General features: G+C 40.2%; 1 protein-coding gene across 5 annotated transcripts in view; it reads left to right on the top strand.

The window, feature by feature from the left end:
- Positions 1-292: 292 nt before the first annotated feature.
- The window catches only part of LOC102403665 (sterile alpha motif domain-containing protein 9), a 40,226-nt gene continuing 14,207 nt past the window's right edge, over positions 293-26,311 (top strand). For 4 of the 5 annotated variants that reach the window (XM_006078324.4, XM_006078322.4, XM_044946429.2 and 1 more), the window contains exons 1-2: positions 17,142-17,328; positions 25,266-25,509. The gene's annotated coding sequence lies outside the window, so the exon portion shown is untranslated. Of the gene's footprint in view, positions 560-5,122; positions 5,256-17,141; positions 17,329-25,265; positions 25,510-26,311 lie in introns of those variants that run through there. The other variant, XM_044946430.2, reaches the window with a different exon arrangement.

The raw sequence follows: 26,311 nt of genomic DNA, 5'->3' as shown, positions 1-26,311 counted from the left end.
GTGACTTGAAACTCTCTGGTGAACAGTTTCTCAGCAATGTTCAACTTTGTTGATTTTCTGTAATGTTAATCTTTTAATGGGGTTGCTAGGAGTAGGGCACGACTGAGCGACTTCACTTTACTTTTCACTTCCATGCATTGGAGAAGGAAATGGCAACCCACTCCAGTGTTCTTGCCTGGAGAATCCCAGGGACGGGGGAGCCTGGTGGGCTGCCGTCTATGGGGTCACACAGAGTCGGACACGACTGAAGTGACTTAGCAGCAGCAGCAGCAGCCGCAGCCACATATATTTATATACATTTAATATTTTACAAACCTAAAGAAATATGTTCGGAAGCAAAACTGAAACTGTTTGCATTTCTACTTCCTCACTCTGCTTCTGCACAGGGTCAGGGCTTCAGGAGACAAGTAAACTTCACAACTTAAAGCCTTATTTTTTAAAAAGGATTCTTACAACCACACATCTCCTACCCGTTAGAAGAAGAATAAGAAAGCAAAAATTTAAAATCAACCATGTAAAGTTTCTGATATAAGAGGAAGAAGTTTTCAGAAAAATCCTGGTAAGTTTCCCAATCATTACACTTTTATTTTTTTATGCTTATGAGGAAACTGCTATTTTTATAAACTCCAGCTGTAGTTTTTAATTAAAAAAACATGTGTTTGTACCTAAGCCATTACTTGTAAAACTATTGAAAGTAGAAATACGAGTGTTTTAATTCTATATTGGTATATTTAACTAAGACTATCTTTGTAAATGTTCTTCTAAAAAGAAATGGATCATTAAGTGTACTTAAGGTGGTGAGCGGGTTTCTGGTCATGTAGGGCAGTGGGGAAAAATGATACAGAAACAATGAAAAGACCTTTGGAAAGTTTAACATAAAAGATTGTAAAGGAATCTGTGGTCATGTGCAATTCTGCCTTCCAGAACTTAAGATGTTATTAGAAGTCCAACAGAATATTTAATCAAAGATAACATCCCCCAGAGGCTATTTTTTAGGTTAAGTGCTTCCTTCACATCCATCTCATACAGCAATTTAGTTTAAAAATTAAAATGAAAACTTAAACTTATGCTTAGGAAAATAAAACTAAGCTTGGCTTGTGTGTGGTTTCAGTTTGTCAGACCATCAAAAGACAGTGTGAGGTAGCCTTCCTGGGCAGCAGCTAGGATTCTGTATGGTCTCTCCCCCAATCAGCTCTCAGTCATGTGAAGCAGAACAACTCCTCAGGGCATGATATCTGGGATGCTACTGAGGACCTTAGTCTTCCCTGGTGGCTCAGTGGTAAAGAATCTACCTGTGATGCAGGAGACTTGGGTTCAATCCCTGGGTCAGGAAGATCCCTGGAGAAGGGAATGGCACCCACTCCAGTATTCTTGCCTGGAGAATTCCATGTTCAGAGGAGCCTGGTGGGCTACAGTCGATGGGGTCCCAAAGATAGGACACGACTGAGCAACTAACAACAACAGAGAATCCCTTGAGATGAGGGTGGGTGAGCCCCAGTTCTCATCCTGAAGAGCTCTGCTGATTTGGTACTTCTTAATCCTCAAGAGAGAAGACTGGAGGAGTCACTCGAGAATGGCATCCTGTAGCTCCTTTGTCAATGATTAGTTACTACTACTAATAAGATTTGTGTTCATGATTATTTCAAAACAGGAAGATGAGGGCCCCTAGGAAACCAAGAGTGTGTCAAGGCATTCTCAAAATTTGTTCACACCAGTCATTTTGACCTTTATGTATTTCCAACTATATATATATACACATGCATACATAGGGTCTTAAAATTGATGAACTATAAGCTACTTTAAAAGTATTACTGAATATAATAGGTTAAAATCATTATTTTTCCCCCACTCCTGTCATGTGGGAGAGAGGAGCTGAGAAACTTTTTAAATTATAATCAGTCCACGGATATTTTTAAAGAGTTTAGCATATTTGATTGAGACCAGGTATTGTTGATGTTTACATTTAACAGAAGAAAAGACTCCATACTTGAGCATTAAATGTCAATGACCTTATGTGAGAAAAGTATTTCTGTTTCCCTGGTATCTATAGGCAGAATCTGAACAAACAGATGAAACAGAAAACTGTCGCCTGTTAAATGGCACAAAGTTCCCTTTGCAGCATCCCTGATGTTAGACACCGCACCCAGGGAGCCACTGGCGGCTTAGAAGCCAAAGAGAGAACTATCAAAATAAGGGACAGATTACACAAGAAAATCAAGGAAATTCTTTCTTTTTTTTTAATTTATTTTTAATCGGAGGATAATTGCTTTACAATGTTGTGTTGGTTTCTGCCATGTAACAACGTGAATCGGCCATAAGTGTACATATATCCCCTCCATCCTGAGCTCCCACCCACCCCACCCATCCAGCCCATCCAGGTTGCCACAGAGCACTGGGCTGAGCTCCAGAGGGAAATTCTTGATGTGCTGCTTCATTTCCAGAATGTTGGGCCTTATTGGAATATTGTAGTCACTGGTTAAATCAAAAGAGAAAATTTGGAGTCTGTCCTCTGAGTCCTTAGGATATGCAGAGAGAGGGGAGATGGTTTAAATTACTGAAAGCAGACCTGGGCTAAGAGAAGGTATTGCATCAGACCCTAACAGAGTACGTCTGTGGAAAGAGGCAGGTGCCTCCTCTGGAGGTCAGCTTCCCCGAGCAGAGGCAGCAGGGGAAAATAGCAGACGTGCTGAGGTGCCAACCCTGAGGGCCCAGGAGAAAAAGGGACCCATGTGGGGGGAAGCCTGGTTTGGGAAATGGCCTCATTTGGGGACTGGGAGTGACACAGCAGAAAAGTTTTATGGGGTATTATGGAACTGGGGTACCTAGAAGGACTGGGGGAGAAAACACACTAACTTTCTTTTCCTTTTGATTAAACTTTTTTTTCTTCTTTTGTGACCAGATGATTGAAGCTAGAGTTAGGTCTGGCCTAACAGGCAGCAGAGTCAAGAAAGTTCCCCAGATTTCAGTCTGGGATTCAAGCCAAGTAAAATAAGTGCCCTAGTATAATGAGCAAAAATTCCTTGACCCAGATATTGCTAACTCAATGATTTTCAAAAATTCATTATTTTTAACTACTCTAAGAAAATATGTTATTCGTTCACCAAATTTTTGTCAAGAAGCTACCACATGCCAGGCACTGGAAAATAGTGAACAAAACACACAAAAACTCTTGACACAGAATAATGGATAGAACAGAAAACAAAAAAGGTAAATAAGTAAAAATACATGGAATGGAATACTGGATTGTGGTAAGTCCTATCTAGCTTTTTTTAAAAGCCAGATGAAGGAAAGGAGACATCAGGAGATGGGATTGTATTCAGTAGGCTACCAGAGCAGTGTCTCTGTAAGAAGGTGATGTTTGATAAAGACCTGAAGGAAGTGAAGAAGTGAGCCCTACTGGTGTCCAGGATATTCCAGGGAGAGGAAACAAGTGAAGTGCTGGAAGCAGGAGCAGATGCCACCTGTGAGGAGCAACAGAGAGCTGTACCAGATTTAGAGACAGAAAAACAAAGCTAAGATGTTATATCAGAGGGGGGAGCCTGGTGGGAGGCTATCTATGGGGTCGCACAGAGTCGGACACAACTGAAGTGACTTAGCAGTAGCAGCAGCAGCAATAGGGTGCCTGGTCATCCGAGGCCTGGGCTTCCCATGCGGCACAGTGGTAAAGAATCTACCTGCCAATGCAGGAAACCCAAGAGACATGGGTTCAATCCCTGGGTCAAGAAGATCCCTTACTCCAATATTCTAGCCTGGGAAATCGCATGGACAGAGGAGGCTGGTGGTCTACAGTCCGTGAGGCCACAAAGACTCAGACACGACTGAGCAACTGACACGCACACATAAAGTTCATAATAAGGAGCTCGGTGTTCACTGCAAGTCAAATGGGAAGCCACTGGAGGAACTGAACAGAATATTAGTATGTTATGTACGTTTGGAAAGGGTCACTCTAGCCGAGATTTTGAGATGTCCCCAAAGGGATCAATTACAGCAAGACTGAAACTCGTGAGAGAGCCACTGCTTAATTTAGGAGAGAGATGATGGGACCTGGACCAGGAATGGAGCGGGTAGCTGGTAATCAGATGCCTGTTTTGAAGATGCGACCTATAGCATTTGCTCCACACTGAATGTAGAATGTGGGAGAAGAGAAAGAGAAAGTATGCCTGCGACATATTTTGAATGTTTATTTAATTAAAAGTATTTACATACAGGAAGAGATGCCATGCAGAACTGCCATACAACCCAGCAATCCCACTGCTGGGCATACACACCAAGGAAACCAGAATTGAAAGAGACATGTGTACCCCAAAGTTCATCGCAGCACTGTTTACAATAGCCAGGACATGGAAGCAACCTAGATGTCCATCGGCAGACGAATGGATAAGAAAGTTGTAGTATATATACACAATGGAATATTACTCAGCTATTAAAAAGAATGCATTTGAATCAGTTCTAATGAGGTAGATGAAACTGGAGCCTATTATACAGAGTGAAGTAAGTCAGAAAGAAAAACACCAATACAGTATATTAACGCATATATATGGAATTTAGAAAGATGGTAATGATGACCCTATATGCGAGACAGCAAAAGAGACACAGATGTAAAGAACAGACTTTTGGACTCTGTGGGAGAAGGCGAGGGTGGGATGATTTGAGAGAATAGCATTGAAACATGTATATTATCATATGTGAAATAGATCATCAGTCCAAGTTTGATGCCTGAGACAGGGTGCTCTGGGCTGGTGCACTGGGATGACCCCAAGGGATGGGATGGGGAGGGAGGTGGGAGGGAGGTTCAGGATGGGGAAACATGTATACCCATGGCTGATTCATGTCAATGTATGGCAAAAAACACCACAATATTGTAAAGTAATTAGCCTCCTTAAAATAAATTAATTAATTTTTTTTAAAAAGAATGTGCTTTTAAATTTTCTACACTTGAAAAATTTTCTAGTAAAAAGTTAAGGGGAAAATCTATCCCACAAACAGTTTCTAGTAACAGTCCAATCAATTGCATTTTAATTTTGCCGTGATTTTTTAATGTAATAGATTCTCAACAAATATATCCCAGGTAAAGTTGGGCAATGACCAGGTCTTCTCTTCTCACACCTCTGCTTCCTCATAGATGCCTTCTGGGATGTAACTCCTGTAAATTCACAAGAAAATGCAGCTCATATAATAGTGGGAGATCAAAGAACCTCTTGGAGACCTATTTCAAGTTGCTGATATGAAAAGGAGGAGTTTTCAGATAAGCCCTGGTAAGTTCCTAAGAATTAGAGATATCTGTTTCATCAACTTTCTTTAAAAGCTATCTTTAAAAACTAATTCTAAAAACGAAAGCATAACTTTGGAAATGAATATACTTTGAAGTGTACATAAGCCATTTCTAACAAAATGATTCGAAAACTATTGAGAAATCTCATTGTTTTCATATACACATCGCCAGATGCCACTGTTTTAAAAAAAAAAAAGAAACCTTCCAGCAAGCAAGGTGCAGAATGTTTCTGATGGTGGAAGGCTCTGGAGATGAGGCTGGAAGACCTAAGTAAAATTTAGATCAAAGATCAGGAGTTCAAGCATACCAAACTGTTTAGAAAATTGTGACTACATGCAGCTATGCAAAATTCTGTCCGACGTAACTCAGTATGGTATCAAAAGTTTTTGTTGTTACTGTTGTTGTTTAGTCGCTAAGTCGTGTCCAACTCTTTTGCGACCCCACGGACTGTAACTCCCCAGGCTCCTCTGTCCATGGGATTTACCAGGCCAAGAATGCTGGAGTGGGTTGCCATTTCCTTCTCCAGAGGATCTTCCCAACCCAGGGATCAACCTGAATCTCCTGGATTTTTTACCATTGAGCCAGGGAAGCCCTATCAAAAGTTTACATCTGGTTAAAGATGAAAACCTCCAAAGTTTAATCAACATTTTACTCAAGGCATTCCTTTACAATTAGCTTATATAAAGACTCTGAGAAGAATTACATAATTTTAATGTAGTTAAACACAGTCCTAGAAAATGAAACTAGCTAGCTTTGTAGCTTCAGTCCGAAAAAACATCAAAGCAAAGCATATGCCTGCTGGGCTCAGCCAAGCCTGGGAGCATCCTTTCCTGGAGCCATGAGTACCTTCAGGCTGCTGAGGCCCAGTCTCCTAAAGGCGGGGGTGGGCACGGTTCTCACCGCTGAAGCTGCTAGTTTAATCCTTCCTGCTCACCACTCCCCAAGAGAAAAAATAAAAGACTTTAGGCAATGGATTCTGACAGTAAGTACTCATAAAGAGAACTCTGGGTTCAAAACTTTCCCAGAACAGAATAAAGAAGGTAGACTGTAATTCTTCTCCGCAGCTCCAGGAGCAGCTCCCCCTTGACCCACTTTAGACATGGATGTTTCAAGTGCATTTCTTTTGAAGAAGCAAAGCAAAAGCAAACAACAAACAAGACAACACCGGTTCTGGTCTGATTGCCCTATATGCACAATGAACAGTGAAACAGATTAGCTGAGAGAAGACATAATTTAATTATGAAATAGTTTTCCTGATCACAACTCCCCCCACCCCCTTTACTTACACTGTGTGGTCTTGCCAAACATAAAGCTCTCTCATGTTTAAAAAATATGCCAACACTCCAGAACGTAAACCTGATCAGGTAATGTTCATGAAAAGACTTTGTAAGCCTCAGAACAGTGAACTAGATTAAAGTTCTGTATAAACATTAACAAACCATCGCTGAAAAAAAGGTTGAAGACAGTGATGGGCCAAGGAGTTATATCAAAGCACTGTAAGACCTTTTTGCTCAAATTATTGTCACCTTGAATTAAGTACAATATATCACTCCAGACCAAATATGGATCAGTGATATAAGTTGCTCATATAATTGACAGAGTGCAAAATTCATGTGAAAGCATTACCAAATATACAGTAGCTTCAAATCAGTATGTATCTTCTCAGCTCCCATCATAAGAGTGGGCAGTTGAGAAATTTGTTGATGTTATAAAGGGTCTTCATTGTTGAATAATGGGGGAAGCTTTGAGATAATGCAAAGAATTAAAAAAAAAAACTGGCTTGGGAAGAACAGATGTCAGTCACTCTATTCCATCTCCCTGGATAGAATTCCTGGGAGAATTCAAACAATGAAGGAGAAAGCAAGAAAGAGCCTGTCTCCCTATTAGGTAACGAAAAAAAAAGATCACTCCCACCATCCCCACGTTACACACGCATATATACATGCCAGTGTGCGCATACACGGTTCTCCGGGCAAGTAATAGCCTGTAAGCAGGAAATCCTTCATGGGCTGTTTCTTGTAGCGTTCCGGGCCAGAGGCAAATCTTATATTCATTGGCTCAAACAGGAGAGAAAACCTAGAACTTTTCTTTACAGTCTTTGGGGGCGCCCAGAGGAGCTTACTGTGAGACACTGGCTAAGAGAAGATAGTGCCTCAGGCCTGGGCAGGGCAGGTCTGCGGAGAACGATAGGAGCATCTCCAGAGGAAGGTCTGTCTGGCTGGAACAGCCAGAGCAGTTAAAAGAGCAGAGGACAATGCAGAGACCCCCTGAGTCGAGCTCACCGAGGATCTAAAGTAGAAAACTCTGGAAACATGGTGAAGCAGGACAGCCAATGGAAAAGGCTTGTCCTTAGAAGACAGGCTTAGCATACAAGCCCAGCAGGGCCAGTCTTCCACTGAGTGAGTGACCCAGGTGAGTTAGAACTTTGTCTTCTCATTTGTTAAGTGAGAATAAACTTTGTTTGCAAGCATCTGGTAAGGATTAAATTGAATAGTGTAAGTTATTGATACATATCTGGCACTTAGTAGGCTCTTATTAGAATGAGATCATTCACAGACTATAAAATTCTTTTTAAGTTATACAAGTCAGTGGTTTTTGGTATATCCATAGAGTTGTGCACAATCAATTTTAGAACATTCTCATCACACCCTTAAAAATCCTGTACCCATCAGCAGTCAGTCACCATTTCCCCTATCCTCCAACCCTTGGAAACCACCAATCTACTCTCTGTCTCTATGGATTTGCCTATTTTGGACATTTCATATAAATGGAATCACACAACGTATGTTCATTTGTAAATGGCTCCTTTCGTTTTGCATAATGTTTTCGAGGTTCATCCATGTTACGTTATCATGATTTCATTTCTTTTTATTGTCAAATAAATTCCATTGTATGAATATACCACATTTTGTTTATTCAGTCATGAAGGCAATTTATTTTTGTGAAGCACTAAATGGATATTGCTTTGTTGATCTAAGATGGGTGTGTTTTACCAAGTTTGCCAAGACCTTCTTGAATTTAAATTACTATCTTTATCACTCCATTTCAGTCTTTGTTTAAAGTCCTTTATTCACTAATAGTCTATTTCAATCTCCTTCTCCTAAACATATAACCTTAGTTTTCTCAAACTCTATTGTTTACCCCTTTTCCAATACTCACCTGCACATTTAGATATGTTACAGGTACATCAGTTTATATGATTTCAAGGAGAAACAATATTTTTCCAATAGTTGGAAAACTAATTATCACACTGGAAACAAGGAAATGAACAACTGGATAGATAGTTGTTGGTTTTTTTTTTTTTAGTTCATTACTCATACCTAAGTTAAATATAAATTGAAAAAAAATTATACCCCAGAATGTTTCTTCAAACCATTTGAACGTTTTTTTTTATTTTTATTTGAGAAAATAAATATCATTCCTGAATACCAAATATGCATGAGTTATCTAAGAGCCAGAATATCTTTAAACATGGTTGGCTTCTACTAATCACTGTGAAACCACATCACAATACCTCTGAAGGATAGGTAAATACAGACTATTTGGATCAGCAAATTCTTTAGGGAACAATCATTCTATTTTCCAGCATTAACAATACTCTCAATATTTCCTCAAAACACTTGACTAAATAAACACAGACTGGCTTAGACAAAAACTTACAGTAAGCTTGATATCACTCTGAAGGAATAACTGGTATATTAGTGTGGAAATAACTATGATAAGAAATGCACACCCAATGTGGGATTTTAAATCAAGTGAATAGTATTTTAAGTTACCAAAAAGAGACATGGAACAAAGGGGAAGAAAAATTTTTTTTGGCTGCACCGTGCAGCTTTGGAGATCTTAGCTCCCTGACCAGGGATAGAACCCAGACCCCAAGCAGTGAAGGTGCAGAGTTCTAACCACCGGACCACCAGGGAGGTATTTTTTAAGAGACATCAGAGGTCTCTGCTTAAAGCTGAGTGAAGTGAAGTCGCTCAGTCGTGTCCTGACTCTTTGCGACCCCATGGACTGTCGCCTACCAGGCTCCTCAGTCCATGGAATTTTCCAGGCAAGAGTACTGGAGTGGGTTGCCATTTCCTTCTCCAGGGGATCTTCCCAACCCAGGAATCGAACCTGAGTCTCCCGCATTGCAGGCAGACGCTTTACCATCTGAGCCACCAGGGAAGCCTCTTGAGTAAATAAAGTGTACCTGTGTGCTCTGAGTTTAACCAATCTTTTTTTTTAAAAAAAAAAAAAAAAAAAACAATATGTGGAACAGTCTCTATTCCAACAACTGGGTATGTTGTCCAAACATACCTAGTCTCTGTGGGAAAATGGGGCATTTCCAGTGGACAGTTGGCAATGATTATCTATTGCTCATAGGATATAAGCCACTTCCTAAATGTGGTCGACTCTTCAAGGAGCCTCATGCGTCCAAAAGACTGAACACATGCATTGGATATAAATAGCCATGGGAAGATTAATTTTGTTCTTACAGTCTTAGAAAGATGGAAAGCGGCATTCAAATGAGTCATGGCACACAAGCACACAATTTATAAGTCCATCCACAAAGAAGAAATTAGTAAGAAATAGAGAGTTAATAGGAAATATCCATATGGTCTCCTATTATTTAAAAGATATTCATTGTGTGCAAAGGAGCAAGAGCTGCCTGGTAGGACATAATATCCATAATGTCATTTTATTTTGTTCTTTCAACTACTTGTATTAACTTTCCATCTGTCCACTCAATATATATAAAGCAGATTGACTCTACTGGCTCATCTTATAAGTTCTGAAATGATGCTTCTTGTAGCTATCATAAAAATATAAACATTGAGTGTCACATTTGACCCTTCCTAAGACAGTGAGACAGAGAAGACGATGGCACCCCACTCCAATACTCTTGACTGGAAAACCCCATGGACAGAGGAGCCTGGTAGGCTGCAGTCCATGGGGTCGCAAAGAGTCAGACATGATTGAGTGACTTCACTTTCATGCATTTGAGAAGGAAATGGCAACCCACTCCAGTGTTCTTGCCTGGAAAATCCCAGGGATGGCGAGCCTGGTGGGCTGCCGTCTATGGGGTCGCACAGAGTCAGGACACGACTGAAGCGACTTAGCAAGCAGCAGCAGCAGCAGCAAGATGGTGAGAACATATTAGGCAGTTATATATAGTTGGGTACATATAGTTTGGGTACCAGTTAAACTAAAACACTTTTTACTCACAGATGTGGTAGGGTAAAATTGTGATATTTGGCAGTCTCAGACTCTTGATATGGATATGCTGAGTATCATTATTTCTTTATTCCTAAACTTACCGGGTGAGATTACACCAGTTCCTGATTTCACTTTGACTGAGAGAGGGATCTGATGTGAAGACTCACCATGCCTTGAAGAGTATTGCTTCTGGTATGAGTTTGGATGAAGGCTTGACAGTTTCTTAAAAAGTTAAACACGCAGCTATTGATATTTGATCAAGCAATTCCTTGCCAGGGCTGTTTACCTAAGAGAAGTGAACATACATGTCTGCATAAGATTTGTGCAGAAATAGTCATAGCAGCTTTCTGCGTGACTGCCAAAAATGGAAATAGCTCAAATGTCTATTAAAAGAAAATTGGATAAACAAAATGTGGCATGTTAATAAAACAGAGTACTATTCAACAATAAAAAGAAAGAAGCTATGGAGGCAGGCAACATTTAGACCAATCTCAATGACATTATACTGAATAAAGAAGCCAGTCACAGAGGAATATATTCTATATGATTCTAGTATTTCAATTCTCAGATAAGGTTAAGCTAATCTGTGTGTGTGTGTGTGTGTGTGTGTGTGTGTCTGTGAGTGTGCCAAGTCACTTCAGTAGTGTCTGACTCTGTGACCTGTGGACTGTAGCCTGCCAGGCTCCTCTGTCCATGGGATTCTCCAGGCAAGAGAACTAGAGTGGGTTGCCATGCCCTCCTCCAGGGGATCTTCCTGACCCAGGGATCAAACCCATGTGTCTTATATCTTCTGCATTGGCAAGAGGGTTCTTTACCACTAGTGCCACCTAAGAATGGTTTCCTCTGGAGGGGGTTAGTAGTGACTGAGAAGGGATGGGGGTGACAGAAATGTTCTGTGTCTAGATTGGGGTGGTTTGTTAAAATTTTACATTTAATATATGTGCACTCCAGTTTTATCTCAGGGCAAATGGCAGCCCACTCCAGTATTCTTGCCTGGAGAATCCCATGGACGGAGGAGCCTGGTGGGCTACAGTCCACGGGGTCGCAAAGAGTCGGACACTGACTGAGCGACTTCACTCATTAAGTATAGCTGAAATAAGAGTAACTGAATGTAAAAAAGAGAGGGAGAACAGCAGAAAGTCAATCGCTCTGAAGCTGAGTGATGGATACAGTGTTCATTATGCTGTCCTGTTGACTTTGTATTTAAAATTTTCCAAAGAAATTGTGCTGTGAAACTCTAGTTCATGATGTGAGGAAACAGAAGCTATAGTTTGATGAGTGGGAGAACAAAATATTATGACACATGCTTCTGTTGGCAAATATTTTGCTGAGAGATTATAAAAGAGTGAGATTGTATACCAAAAATGTTAATAACTGTGAACAAGGGATAGAAGTCAGGTAGATCTTGTTTTTCTTTTTTTTTTCCTAGATGTTTCTGATTTTTTAATTAGACACATATTAGTCTTTTAATTAGAAAAATATACTATAAATATTACTGTCTTAAAAATACTAGGACTTCCCTGGTGGTCCAGTGGTTAAGAATCTACCTGCCAATGCAGGGAACACGGGTTTGATCCCTGGTCCAGGGACACTCCACATGCCGTGGGGTAACTAAGCCCCTGCACCGCCAACTACTGAGCCCACACTCTAGAGCCAGTGAGACACAGCTGCTAAGCCCTCGTGCCCTAGAGACCATGCTCTGCAACAAGGGAAGCCACACAGTGAGAAACCTGCACACCACGACTAAGAAAGCCCACGTGCCACAGCAAAGACTCAGCACAGCCAAGAACAAATGAATACATGTTTTTAAAAGTTTTTCGGTTCAGTTCAGTCGCTCAGTCATGTCCGACTCTTTGCGACCCCATGAATCACAGCATGCCAGGTCTCCCTGTCCATCATCAACTCCCGGAGTTCACTCAAACTCACGTCCATCGAGTCCGTGATGCCATCCAGCCATCTCATCCTCTGTCGTCCTTCTCCTGCCCCCAATCCCTTCCAGCATCAGAGTCTTTTCCAATGAGTCAACTCTTCACATGAAGTGGACAAAGTATTGGAGTTTCAGCTTTAGCATCAGTCCTTCCAATGAACACCCAGGACTGATCTCCTTTAGAATGGACTGGTTGGATCTCCTTGCAGTCCAAGGGACTCTCAAGAGTCTTCTCCAACACTACAGTTCAAAAGCATCAATTCTTCAGCACTCAGCTTTCTTCACAATCCAACTCTCACATCCATACATGACCACTGGAAAAACCATAGCTTTGACTAGATGGACCTTTGTTGGCAAAGTAATGTCTCTGCTTTTTCATATGCTATCTAGGTTGGTCATAACTTTCCTTCCAAGGAGTAAGTGTCTTTTAATTTCATGGCTACAGTCACCATCTGCAGTGATTTTGGAGCCCAGAAAAATGAAGTCTGACACTGTTTCCACTGTTTCCCCATCTATTTCCCATGAAGTGATGGGACCAGATGCCATGATCTTAGTTTTCTGAGTGTTGAGCTTTAAGCCAACTTTTTCACTCTCCTCTTTCACTTTCATCAAGAGGCTTTTTAGTTCCTCTTCACTTTCTGCCATAAGGGTGGTGTCATCTGCTTATCTGAGGTTATTGATATTTCTCCCGGCAATCTTGATTCCAGCTTGTGCTTCTTCCAGCCCAGCATTTCTCATGATGTACTCTGCATAGAAGTTAAATAAGCAGGGTGACAATATACAGCCTTGACATACTCCTTTTCCTATTTGGAACCAGTCTTGTTCCATGTCCAGTTCTAACTGTTGTTTCCTGACCTGCATATAGGTTTCTCAAGAGGCAGTCAGGTGGTCTGGTATTCCCATCTCTTTCAGAATTTTCCACAGTTTATTGTGATCCACACAATCAAAGGCTGTGGCATAGTCAATAAAGTAGAAATAGATGTTTTTCTGGAACTCTCTTGCTTAGTCCATGGAATTCTCCAGGCCAGAATACTAGAGTGGGTAACTGTTCCCCTCTCCAGGGGATCTTCCCAACCCAAGGATTGAACCCAGGTCTCCTGCACTGCAGGCTGATTCTTTACCAACTGAGCCACAAGGGAAGCCCTAAAAGTTTTTAAACAATAACAAAAAACACTCCCCGCCCCCAAATGACTCTCAGTCCTAATTACTCTGAATCAGTAACAACAAGGGTAATGTATTCCGGATGCTTGCAAAAATCCTGTCTCATGAGCTAAGAGGCTTCTTGGTATTGTAATACTTCCTTCATCTAAGAGAAAGAGGAACATGATCAAATGTAAAACTTTTGGAGGTTTTGTTCCTAAGAGAAATTTTATATAAAAACAAGAGCATGGAATTAAAGCATGAGCTATTCTATAGAGCATTTCTAGATCATGACCAATTTTTCTGTGCTTGCTCAATTATAATAATTTTATTAGTGCATAAGGACCCCAAATGAGTTAAAAGAGAAACCCTGATCAGATAGTATCCAGGGAGCTTAACTTTGAACACTCTTAAAGGGATCCTCAGTCTTTGAATTATTGAAATAATTTTTTAAAGATAACAAAATCTCACTCCAACAGAGTTTAAAAGAAGGCCTGGAAGGGAGAAGGAACTTCCCCCAATCTATAGCAAAGAATTCCTCTCAAATATAGATCATGACCACCAGTGAGACAGGTCACATCCCAGAATTATTCAGAGGCTGACTCCCAGCAGGAAAGCGCTGATGGTTGAAGAACCAGACTGAGATCTTAGAGCTCAGAAGAAGAGGAGGAGCTGGACAACATCAGAATTCACTGGCAGAGTCTACCCCCTCAGGTGGACAGACATAACTGGTTCCGTTTTCTACAGGACTGTTTGAGGAAACAGTTGGCCCAAGAAATTCATATGCAATAGCAGGACTGAACCAGCAGGGTGGGTGAAGTAAGGAGGAATCCAGGCAAACAGTACACGCAGATCTAGGTCATGCATTCTCAACTTACCTCCAAGGAGTAAAAACTGCTTCTTAGAAGCAAAAAAAAAAAAAAGAAAAAGAAAAAAAAATCAGGCCTTTCTTTAAAATAGACCTCATGTTTAGAGCAGTTTTCGGTTCATAGCAAAATTGAGAAGATACAGAGATTTCCCAACTACCCTCTGCCCTCACATATATATTAATACAACCTCCCCCACTATCAACATCCCTCACCAGGGTAGCACATTTGTTACAATTGATGAACTTACATTAACACATCATCACCCACACTCCGTAGTTCAGCTTATGGTTCAGTCTTGGTGTTGTATCTTCTATGGGTTTTGGCAAATATGTATGTAATGGCATATATCAACCATTATAGTGTCATATAGAATAATTTAGTTGTCATAAAAAATCCCCTATGCTCCACCAATTTATTCCTCACTCCTCCCAAACTCCTGGCAAACACTGATCTTTTTGCTGTCTCCAAAGTTTTGCCTTTTCCAGAATACAATATAATTGGAATCATATAGTATGTAGCCTGTTCAGATTAACTACTTTCACTAAGTAATATGCATTTAAGTTTCCTTCATATCTTTTTATTGCTTGACAGCTCACTTCTTTTCAGCACTGAATGAAGATTCTATTGTCTGGTTGTACCAGTTTATTTATCCATTCACCATACTAAAGGATATCTTGGTTGCTTCCAAGCTTCGGCATTTATAAACAAAGCTGCTATAAGCTTTTGTGTACAGGTGTTTGTGTAGACACAAGTTTTCAACTCCTCTGGGTAAATACCAAGGAATGTGATTGCTGGATCATATGGTAAGGGAAGGTTTAGTTTTGTAAGAGACCACCAAAGTGTCTTCCAAAGTGGCTGCACCATTTTGCATTCCCACTAGCAATAAACGAGAGTTCCTGTTGCTCTAACATCCTCACTAGCGTTTGGTGGTGTTAGCGGATTTCGGCCACTCTAATAGGTGTGTATTTCATTGTTTGAATTTGCAGTTCCCTGATGACCTTTGATGCCCTTGTTTATGTATAGGGCACAGATATACATACACTCATGCAGTATATCTGTAGTATTACAATTTCAAGGGCGAGGACAGCTAGATTGAAATCCTCCTCCTTAAGGGGGAAACAGCCTAATAAAGAATCGGAGAAGCACTGTCTGGGTAGTTAGAGAGGCAGCATGAGGAGAGAGACACAGGATAGATGAGAAGGATTGCTGAAGAACTGGAACCTGGCCTCACAGGGAATCTGAGCAATGAGACAAGCCAGGGGAATAAAACTGAGTATGGAGAGCAGAGCATCAGTTAATTTTTGCAAACTGTTTGTGTTAGGCAAGGTTCTCCAGAGAAGCAAAACCAGTAGCACATATTGGAAAGAAAGGAGGAGGAAGGCAAGAGGGGAGAGAGAGAGATTATTTAACAGTTTGTGCCTCAGTTTCTTCGGCTGTAAAATGGAAATAATAATAGCATCTACCTCAGAGGATTGTGGTGAAGAGGAAATAAGTGGTAGAAAGCACAACAGTGTCCAGTACACAGATTATGCCCAATAAATGCTTAAAAAACATATGAAGCCAGTCTGTGGAAGCCAAGAGCTAATTGAGTTCACATAATACATGTTAACACTTGCTATTATTATTATTATTTTTTTTTTTTTGCTTTTTAGAATTTTTATTTGTCTTTGGTTACACTGGGTCTTCATTGCTGTGCGCCTGTTCTCTAGTCACCATGAGCCAGGGCTACTCTCTCTAGTTGAGGCGCTCTGGCTTCCCATTGTGGTGGCGTCTCTTGTTGCGGAGCACAGGCTCTGGGGCACGCGGGCTTCAGCGGTTGCAGAACATGGGCTCAGTAGTCGCAGCTCATGGACTCTGCAGCATGGGCTCAGTAGTTTTAGCTCACGGGCTTAGTTGCTCTGCAGCGTGGGGAATCTTCCCAGACCAGGGGTCAAAACTGTGTCTCCTGCATTGACAGGTGGATTCTTTACCACTGAGCCTCCAAGGAAGCCGTGCCACTTGCTTTTAATTTTTAAAGGCTAACTATCTTTGCCACTCTCAGGCAGTTCTGTGCCTGTCACTGAGTCAGACGTTAGAAAAGATGAATCCAAGCAGGGTGGCCACTGGGGGCCCTACCCTACCCTGGTCCACCCTGCAGAACTAACCTGGAGGGCTTTGGGATTCATGTGAACATGAACGTGCTAAGTCACTTATTCACGTCCAGCTCTTTGCGACCCCATGGACTTTATCTGACCAGGCTCCTCTGTCCATGAGCTTCTCCAGGCAAGAATACTGGAGTGGGTTGCCATTTCCTCCTCCAAGGGGTCTTCTCCGCTCAGGGATCGAACCCATATCTCTTGTCTCCTGCTTTGTAGGTGGGTTCTTTACCACTAGTACCACCTGGGAAGTCCCTAGGGAGCTCCCAAAAGGCCCTGAAAGCCACTCCTTTCTTTGGGAAAACAGAGACAGATGGATAGAGCACCCAAGAAAACCAGTGAAATGCCAGCTTAAAGTCCTACTCAAGTTCTGGGCTCTTGGCAGCCCTCAAAAGTCTCAAGCAAAGAACAGATTTTAACCTTTGAATTCTAATCACACACACCAGAAAGGTGGATGAGTAATGGTTTACTGAAGGATTCCTTTCAGAGAGAGAAAAAAGTCACAGTAACTGCAGATCTCAAGAAATGAAACTGAAATCAAATCTGCAGACTTCCTTCTCCCCACCTTCCAGTTTCGGCACACCCATACTGAGAAATACTGCCATTTCTGAGCCAATTAGAGCTCAGACTGAAGGGAAAGCAGAGGAGAAAAGTGCATAAAAACCAAAAAAGTATTTTTCTGTAACCTAGCAGTAAGAAGAAAACACAGACATTTGAATGCCTCCTACACTGAAATACATGTTTTTCCTGTCATTTATGTAGAAGAACTTTGCAAGAAAAATCTGGGTGAGTACAATATCTATTGGGCTTATTAACAGTATTATTACTATCTATAGCATCATTTTATTGAGTAGGAAGGAATCTATCTCTCAATTAGAAAATTGAAATATATTCCAAAAAATAATATTTTAAGCCTAAATTTTTTTTAGCCTAGACTGTTCTCTGTTGTGACACTGTGTGCTTTATATTAATTGAAAAGGAGTCACCACACTCCATAAAAGATGCAGTTGAAAACTAAAGGCACTTTTCCTTTAGAGGTATTTTTATTGATTAACTCCCCCATGGCATTAGCAGCATCTTCAAAAAGAACATATAATGAAATTTTTAAAATGTACTTTCTACAAATCTACTCTAAGGAGTTGCCAGAAAATAAAACTCCCTGATAAATCCTCAGATATTAGTGTCAGATGATATGTATTATAAACAGACAGAGACAGAAATAGTGATAGAGTTGTAGACAGACTACAGGAAGACAGACTACTTGAAATTATAACAGCCTTCCTCTTTCCTGGTAAAAATCTTGGGTTTATGTCTGATTTTCTCCAAAATAAGGAACAAGGTAGTACCAGAGGGTGAGGGAAATACAGTTCTGATTAAAACCCTACTCTTCAGTTTCCTTTTCCTTTAGAAGAACGAACCAGCCCTAAAGTTAACCCTACAGCTGATAAATATATATGTGTTTGATCAATCAACTAACAATCAATTAACAAGTTCCTTTTTTAAATACTAGTTGCTAAAAAGCTCAGAACCAAATTTTGGGGACAGTTTTAGTAAAGTATATAGAATTGAAAAATTATTTTTGCAAGTTTCATCTGCATATGCAATGGGAAAATCATGTATTTCGGTGTAGGAAACATTCAAATCTCTGTGTTTTCTTCTTCCTACTTACTATATTAGAGAAAAATACTTCAGGGTCTTTTATGGTTCCATACAAATTTTAGAACTATTTGTTCTAGCTCTGTGAAAAATGCCTTTGCTATTTTGATAGGGATTGCATTGAATCTGTCGATTGCCTTGGGTCGTATGGCCATTATAACAACATTAATTCTTCCAGCACATGGACACGCTCTCTCTCTCCATCCGTTTTGTTGGATCAGTGGCACGTGGTTCCCAGTGTACAGGTCTTTTACCTCCTTAGATTTATTCCTACCCATTTATTATTTTTGATGCAAGTATAAATGGGATTGTTTTCTTTATTTCTCTTCTGATAGTTTGTTGTTAATATATAGAAACACAACAGATTTCCGTATATTAATTTTATATCCTGCAATTTTACTGAATTCATTTATTAGTTCTAATAGTTTTTTTGGTGGCATTTTAGGTTCTTCTATACATAGTATTGGAGAAGGCAATGGCACCCCACTCCAGTACTCTTGCCTGGAAAATCCCATGGACGGAGGAGCCTGGTAGGCTGCAGTCCATGGGGTCGCTAAGAGTCGGACACGACTGAGCAACTTCACTTTCACTTCTCACTTTCCTGCCTTGGAGGAGTAAATGGCAACCCACTCCAGTGTTCTTGCCTGGAGAATCCCAGGGACGGGGGAGCCTGGTGGGCTGCCATCTATGGGGTCGCACCGAGTTGGACACGACTGAAACGACTTAGCAGCAGCAGCAGCAGCATACATAGTATTATGTTATCTTCTATACATAGTGTTATGTGGGTAGAATTCAAAGGACAGTTTTACTTCTTCATATCCAGTTTCGATGACTTTTATTTCTTTTTCTTGTTTAATTGCCGTCACTAGTATTTCCAATGCTATGTTAAATAAAAGTAGCAAGAGTAGGCATCCTTGTCTTGTTCCTGATCTTAGAGGGAATGCTTTCAGCTTTTCACTACTAGTTTGATGTTGACTGTAGGTTTGTGTTATATGGTTCTTATTATGTTGATATATGTTCCCTGGGTCAGGAAGATCCCCTAGAGGAGGGCATGGCAACCCACTCCAGTATTTTTGCCTGGAGAATTCCAAGGACAGAGCAGTCTGGTGGGCTACAGTCCATGGGGTCACAAAGAGTTGGACACGACTGAGCGACTAAGCACAGCACATGTTCCTTCCACGCCTGCTACATTGAGTATTTTTTTTTTAATCATTAATGGATTGTCAAAACCTTTTATTGAATCTTTTGAGTTGATCAGATCATTTTTATTATTCAACTTGTTGATATGGTCTTTCACATTGATTGATTTACAGATATTGAACCATTCCTGCATTGCTGGGATAAATCCCACTTGATCATGTTTATGATCCTTTCCCATCTAGTGTATTGTTTAAGGCCCATGTTTCTTTATTGATATCCTGTCTGGATAATCTGTCCACTGACATAAGTGGGATGCTAAAGTCCCATAATACTATAGTATTAGTTTCAATTTATGTTTGTTAATATTTGCTGCATGTATTTAGGTGTTCCTATGTTGTGTACAAAGGGAACATTTCATGCAAAGATGAGCTCAATAAAGGACAGAAATGGTATGCACCTAACAGAAGCAGAAGATATTAGGAAGAGGTGGCAAGAATACACAGAAGAACTGTACAAAAAAGATCTTCACAACCCAGATAATCATGATCATGTGATCACTGACCTAGAGCCAGACATCCTGTAATGTGAAGTCAAGTGGGCCTTAGAAAGCATCACTACGAACAAAGCTAGTGGAGGTGATGGAATGCCAGTTGAGCTATTCCAAATCCTGAAAGATGATGCTGTGAAAGTGCTGCACTCAGTATGCCAGCAAATTTGGAAAACTCAGCAGTGGCCACAGGACTGGAAAAGGTCCATTTTCATTCCAATCCAAAAGAAAGGCAATGCCAAACAATGCGCAAACTACCACACAATTGCACTCATCTCACACGCTAGTAAAGTAATGCTCAAAATTCTCCAAGCCAGGCTTCAGCAATATGTGAACCGTGAACTTCCAGATGTTCAAGCTGGTTTTAGAAACGGCAGAGGAACCAGAGATCAAATTGCCAATATCCACTGGATCATGGAAAAAGCAAGAGAGTTCCAGAAAAACTATCTATTTCTGCTTTATTGACTATGCCAAAGCCTTTGACTGTGTGGATCACAATAAACTGGAAAATTCTGAAAGAGATGGGAATACCAGACCACCTGACCTGCCTCTTGAGAAATCAGTATGCAGGCTAGGAAGCAACAGTTATAACTGGACATGGAACAACAGATTGGTTCCAAATAGGAAAAGGAGTACATCAAGGCTGTATATTGTCACCCTGCTTATTTAACTTATATGCAGAGTACATCACGAGAAACGCTGGACTGGAAGAAACACAAGCTGGAATCAAGATTGCCGGGAGAAATATCAATAACCTCAGATATGCAGATGACACCACCCTTATGGCAGAAAGTGAAGAGGAACTAAAAAGCCTCTTGATGAAAGTGAAAGAGGAGAGTGAAAAAGTTGGCTTAAAGCTAAACATTCAGAAAACTAAGATCATGGCATCTGGTCCATCACTTCATGGGAAATAGATTTTTGTGGGCTCCCAAATCACTGCAGATGGTGATTACAGCCTTGAAATTAAAAGACGCTTACTCCTTGGAAGGAAAGTTATGACTAACCTAGATAGCATATGAAAAAGCAGAGACATTACTTTGCCAACAAAGGTCTGTCTAGCCAAGGCTATGGTTTTTCCAGTGGTCGTGTATGGATGTGAGAGTTAGACTGTGAAGAAAGCTGAGCACCAAAGAATTGATGGTTTTGAACTGTGGTGTTGAAGAAGACTCTTGAGAGTCCCTTGGACTGCAAGGAGATCCAACCAGTCCATCCTGAAGGAGATCAGTCCTGGGTGTTCATTGGAAGGAATGATGCTAAAGCTGAAACTCCAGTACTTTGGCCACTTCATGCGAAGAGTTGACTCATTGGAAAGACTCTGATGCTGGGAGGGATTGGGGGCAGGAGGAAAAGGGGACAACAGAGGATGAGATGGCTGGATGGCATCACCTGACTCGATGGACATGAGTTTGAGTGAACTCCTGGAGTTGGTGATGGACAGGGAGGCCTGGCGGGCTGCAATTCATGGGGTCACAAAGAGTCGGACATGACTGAGCGACTGAACTGAACTGAACTGATGTTGGGCTTCCCTAGTGACTCAGATGGTAAAGAATGCACCTGCAATGTAGGAGACCCAGGTTCGATCTTTGGGTCAGGAAGATGCCCGGGAAAAGGGAATGGCTACCCACTTCAGTATTCTTGCCTGGAGAATTCCACAGACAGAGGACCCTGGCAGGCTACAGTCCATGGAGTCGCAAAGAGTCAGACATGACTGAGTGACTAACACTTTCTTTTCATGTTGGCTGCATCTATATTTTCAATTGTTACCTCTTCTTGTTGTATTGATTTATCTTTATGTACTGTTCTTTTTTTCTTGTCCTTTGTTGTAGTCTTTCTTTTAAAGTATATTTTGTCTGATAAAAGTATCGCTACTCCAGGTTTTCTTATTTCAATTTGTCCAGAATATGGTTTTCCTTCCCCTCATTTTCAATTTGCCCATCCCCTTCCCCACTCCAGCACCTGGTAACCTCTGTTGTCTGAGTTCAACTTTGAAGAGGAAGTGGTTGTTTTCTTAGATTCCACATATAAGTGAGCTCATTCAGTAATTGTCTTTCTCTTTCTGTCTTATTTCGCTTAGCATAATGTCCTTCAGTTTCATCTATATTGTCACAAATAGAAGGATTTCCTTCTTACTCATAGCTATTGTAAATATGTTTATTTGCTACAATGCACGTGGGCGTGCAACTGTCCCTTCAAAATACTTATTTCATTTCTTTCTGACATATAGTCAGAAGTGAGATTGCTGGATCACAGAGTAATTCTGTTTTTAATTTTTTGAGGAATCTCCATACTGTTTTCCATAATGGCTGTACCAGTTTACATCGCCACTAGCAATGTACAAGTGTTTTCTCGACATCCTCACCAGCTCTCGTTATCAGTTTTATTTTGAATAATAGCCATCTAACAAGTGTGAGGGGTTACCTCATTTTGATTTTGATTTGTATTTCCCTGATGATTAGTGATGTTAAACACTTTTTTCCTATATCTGTTGGCCATTTGCGTGTCTTCGTTTGAGAAAAGTCTGTTTGGGTTCTTTATTTTTCAAATTAGATTGTTTGTTTTCTTGCTATTGAGTAGTTTGAGTTCCTTATGTATTTTGGAGGAGAAGGGGGCGACAGAGAATGAGATGGTTGGATGACATCACCGACTCAATGGACATGAGTTTGAGCAAACTCCAGGAGCTGGTGAAGGACAGGGAAGCCTGAAGTGCTGCAGTCCATGGGATCGCAAAGAGTTGGACATGACTGAGCGACTGAACTGAACTGAACTGAACTGAAATAGGGTTTGCCAGTATTTTCTCTCATTCCATAGGGGGCCTTTTCATTCTGTAGATTGTTCCTTTTGCTGTGCAGAAGTTTTTTAGTTTTTTAGTTTGCAGTCCATTTGTCTGTGTCCGCTTTCATTGTTTGTGTTTTTTGGGGTCATATCCAAAGCTTGTTGCTCAGACTGATGTCAAGAAGATTTTCCTCTATTTTCATCTCTAGTTTTTTGGTTTCAGGTCTTAGAGTTAAGTCTTTAAGCAATTTGTGTTTTCTACTCAAGATCACTTTTTCATGGGTCTTTTGTAGTTCCATATGAGTTTTAGGCTTTTTTTTCTATTTTTTTGAAAAATTTCATTGGAATTTTTATAAGTATTGCATTGAATCTCTAATTGATTTGGGTAGTATAAACATTTTAATAATATTCTTCTAATTCATAACACAGGATACCTTTCTGTTTATTTGTGTCTTCTTCAGTTTCTTTCATCAGTGTTCCACAGTGTTCAGTGTATGGCTCTTTCACCTCCTTATTTAAATGTATCCCTGAGTAATTTTTGCGCTACTGTAAGTGAGCTCATTTTAATCTTTTTCAGATAGTTTATAGTTAGTGTTAGTGTGTAGAAACGCAGCTTTTTAATACTGATTTTGTATCCTGTACCTTTTCCTAATTTGTTTTTTTATTCTAAAGGCTTTCTCTCTTTTTTTGGTGGTGATTTCTAAGGTTTTAGTTACTCCTTGGAAGGAAAGTTATGACCAACCTAGATAGCATATTCAAAAGCAGAGACATTACTTTGCCAACAAAGGTCTGTGTAGTCAAGGCTATGGTTTTTCCAGTGGTCATGTATGGATGTGAGAGTTGGACTGTGAAGAAAGCTGAGCACCGAAGAATTGATGCTTTTGAACTGTGGTGTTGGAGAAGACTCTTGAGTCCCTTGGACTGCATGGAGATCCAACCAGTCCATTCTAAAGATCAGTCCTGAGTGTTCTTTGGAAGGAATGATGCTAAAGCTGAAACTGCAATACTTTGGCCACTTCATGCGAAGAGTTGACTCATTGAAAAGACTCTGATGCTGGGAGGGATTGGGGGCAGGAGGAGAAGGGGACGACAGAGGATGAGATGGCTGGATGCCATCACTGACTCGATGGACATGAGTCTGAGTGAACTCCAGGAGTTGGCGATGGACAGGGAGGCCTGGCGTGCTGCGATTCATGGGGTCACAAAGAGTTGGACACGACTGAGCGACTGAACTGGACTGAAGGTTTTATGGGCTTCCCTGGAGGCTTAGATGGTAAAGAATCCATCTCCAATGCAGGAGACCTGGGTCCAATCACTGGGTTAGGAAGATCCCCTAGAGAAGAGCATGGCAACCCACTCCATTATTCTTGCTTGGAGAATCCCCACAGACAAAGGAGTCTCGTGGCCTATAGTCCATGGGGTCTCAAACAGTCACAGCTGAGCAACTAAGCACACACACACAAGTTTTTATGTGTATAATATCTTTGCAAACAGAAACAATTTTGCTTCTTCCTTTTCCTGTTTGGAGGCCTTTATTTATTTTTCTGCTAATTGCTCTGGCTAGGACTTTTAGTTTTATATAGAAGGAAAGTGCTAGGAGTGGGAATTCTTGTCTTAATCTTAGAGGAAAAGCATTCAGTTTTTCACTACTGAGTATGATGTTAGCCATGAGCTTATCATATATGGCCTTTGTTGCATTTAGGTAATAACCCCTAACCCTTCTATACCAAATTTGTTGAATTTTTATCATATGGTACAAGTAAAGAATTTCATCAAATACTCTTTCTGGATCTATTGAGATGATCATATGGTTTTTATCCTTCATTCTTTTAATGTGGTATGTTGCATTTATTGGTTTGCATATCTTGAACCATTCTTCCATCCCAGAGATAAATCCCATTTGATTATGGTATATGATCTTTATAATGCTTATAATGTTCTGTTGAACTACATTTGTTTGTATTTTGTTGATGATTCTTAACATTTATGTTCATCAGTGATATTGGTCTATAACTTCCTTTTTCTTGTACTGTCCTTAAGTGGCCTTGGTATCATCATTAGGCTGGCCTCATAAAATGTACTTATAACTGTTCCCTCCTTTTCTGTTTTTTGGAAGAATTTAAGAAGAATTAACATTAATTCTTCTTTAAATATTTGGCAGAATTCACTGGTGAAGCCATGAGATGCGAGATTTTTCCTTTTTGGTGAGGTTTCAATTACCAGTCCAAACTGCTTACTCATTATTGGTCTGGGAGGTTTCAGTTACTGATTTAAACTCCTTACTCATTGGTCTGTTCAGATTCTTTATTCATGATTCAGTCTTGATGGTTTGTATGTTTCTAAGAATTTATTTATTTATTCTACATTGTCCAATTTGGGGCATATAAATGTTCATAGTGGTCTCTTAATATTCTCTGCATTTCTGTAATATCAGCTGTAACATCTCTCTTTCATTTGTAATTTTATATATTTGAGTTTTCTCTACTTGTTTCTGAGTCTAGCTCAAGGTTTGTCAATTTTGTTTATGTTATAAAACAATAGCTCTTAGTAGCAAGAGAAGATTGATGGTTCCGTCACTGATTTGGCTGGTCTTCTTTTCTCTTTGCAGTGTTATTTCCTTCATGCCCTGCTGCTTCGAGATACAAACTATTTTTAAGAAACTTGGTATTGACGCAAAGATCTTCTTTTGAATATAGTGGAGTAGAAGGACCCTAAGCTCACCTCCTGAACACACCCAAATCACCATCTGAAGAACTATCTGCAGAACAACTGTCATTGAAAAACACTGAAAGCTACTAGAGAAGATCCTCTACAACTAAAGATATAACAACAACTAAAGCCTATCCCCCCAGGTGGGTGACCCACAGATAAGAGAATAATTATATTACACAGGTTTTCTCATGGGAGTGAGATTCTGAGCCCCACACCAGTCCTTCCAGTCCAGCGGTCTGGCAGTGGGAAAATATGACCTTTTCCATGGTTCTTCTAGTTTCTATTTCACTTATTCCTTCTCTGATTTTATTGTTTCATTCCTTCTGTGAACTTTAGGTTGAGTTTGTTCTTGAGGTATAACATTGGGCTGCTTATTTGCGATCTTTCGTAATGTAGGCCTTTGTCACTATTAACACTCTCTTAGAACTGTTTGTGCTGCATCTCATAAGTTTTGGTGTGTTGTTTCCACTTTTATTTGTCTCAAGATATTTTTTGATATCCCTTTTGACTTTTTCTTTGACCAAATGGTTGGTCAGAAGTATGTTATTTAACTTCCACATATTTATGAATTATACAACTTTCCTTCTATTATTGATTTCTAGTTTCATTTCATTGTGGTCAGAAAAGACACTTGATGTGGACTTCAAGCTTCTTAAATTTGTTAAGACTTCTTATGTGAACTAATATAAGATCTATCCTGGAAAATGTTCCATGTGTACGTTGGAAGAATGTGTATGCTGTTGCTCTTGGATGGAACGTACTGAATATGTCTGTTAGATCCATTTGTCCTATGGTGTTGTTTAGGTATGCCATTTCCTTATAGATATTTTGTCTGAATGATCTATCCATTGTTAAAACTGGGATATTGAAGTCACCTACTATTATTGTATATGTCTATTCCTCCCATTTAGTTTTACTGATACTTGCTTTATTTTTAGGTAC

This window comes from Bubalus bubalis, chromosome 8 (genome assembly GCF_019923935.1).
Source record: "Bubalus bubalis isolate 160015118507 breed Murrah chromosome 8, NDDB_SH_1, whole genome shotgun sequence".
Lineage (NCBI taxonomy): Eukaryota > Metazoa > Chordata > Mammalia > Artiodactyla > Bovidae > Bubalus > Bubalus bubalis.
This window is presented reverse-complemented; position numbering and strand designations above follow the sequence as displayed.